Genomic DNA, 1,213 nt, shown 5'->3' on the forward strand with positions numbered 1-1,213 from the left:
TACAAAGGCCAAGATAAATGCCAAATGATTATCTCTATTTTGAAAGAAAGATCACTGGGCTATAGGGGAAATTATTGTGAACTCCCGGAGTACTATAAATGCGTACTCCCTTCTCTCACATGAATGGTGGGTCCTACTAATTAAATTCATGGTGAGACCCACTATTCATGTGAGAGGGGGGAGTACGCATTTATAATACTCTGAGAGTACCTAATAATTTCTCTGAGTTGTAGGTGGAATTCGAACCTTATTTGACAATAAAGTACTTTACTAATTGTGGGAACTAGAACTCGTAGAACTACAAAATGATGATGTATGATATATAATTGTCTTCCTCTATTATGCTTATGGAAAATCCTAATATTGAAGACATTTTATTTTAAACACAAATAGAGTCACATCAATATTGGGCTAAGAACAAACCATGAAAGTTACAAGGATTTGGTGGGAATAGCTCGAGGGGGCACTTCCCTTTGTAAGGTTAGCCCAAATGTCTCACCCATGTCCATGTGTTCTGGCCTCATCTCATCTGGGAGCTTCCAAAGCATAGTAGTAAACAAGAGAAGCTAACATCAAGTGCACCATTTTGTTAGCTAATGGCAATCCAGGACATATTCTTCTTCCAGCGCCAAAGGGAATTAGCTCAAAATCTCTGCCTTTAAAGTCAATGTCTTGCTCTAAAAACCTTTTGGGCATAAATAAATTGGGGTTTTGCTATATGCTTGAGTCTCGTCCCATTGCCCACACATTTATTAGTATTTGTGCATTTTTGGGCACGATGAAGCCACATATTTCTATGTTTGTTTCAGCCTTATGGGGAATTAGAAAAGGCACTGGAGGGTGCAATCGAAAAGTTTCTTTCACTATAGCTTGAAGATAATGGAACTTTGAGATGTCTGATTCTTGAACATGCCCACCCTTGGCTAGGACTTCTTCAAGCTCATCTCGGGCTTTTGCCATTTTTATCGGGTTGCGTAATAACACTGCCATTGCCCATTCTACTGTGCTTGATGTTGTGTCGATACCTGCAAGAAATAAGTCCTACAATAAAGGAGATGAAAACTGATTGCCTAAATTTATGGCCTATTATAATCGGTGAATAATAAAAAAATAGTGTATCACAACAAATCATGTTGGTAATTGTTAGCCCAGTCCCTTACATTACTACTGGTGCTAAAGGTTAACACCCACAAAGTAACGAAGATCCTAAGGA

General features: G+C 38.5%; 1 pseudogene; it reads right to left on the bottom strand.

The window, feature by feature from the left end:
• Positions 1-278: 278 nt before the first annotated feature.
• On the bottom strand, positions 279-1,005 carry LOC136065770 (cytochrome P450 76T24-like; annotated as a pseudogene).
• Between the last annotated feature and the right edge of the window lie 208 nt (positions 1,006-1,213).

The sequence above is a fragment of the Quercus suber genome, unplaced genomic scaffold (genome assembly GCF_002906115.3).
Source record: "Quercus suber isolate HL8 unplaced genomic scaffold, Cork oak 2.0 scaffold_1147, whole genome shotgun sequence".
Classification (NCBI taxonomy): domain Eukaryota; kingdom Viridiplantae; phylum Streptophyta; class Magnoliopsida; order Fagales; family Fagaceae; genus Quercus; species Quercus suber.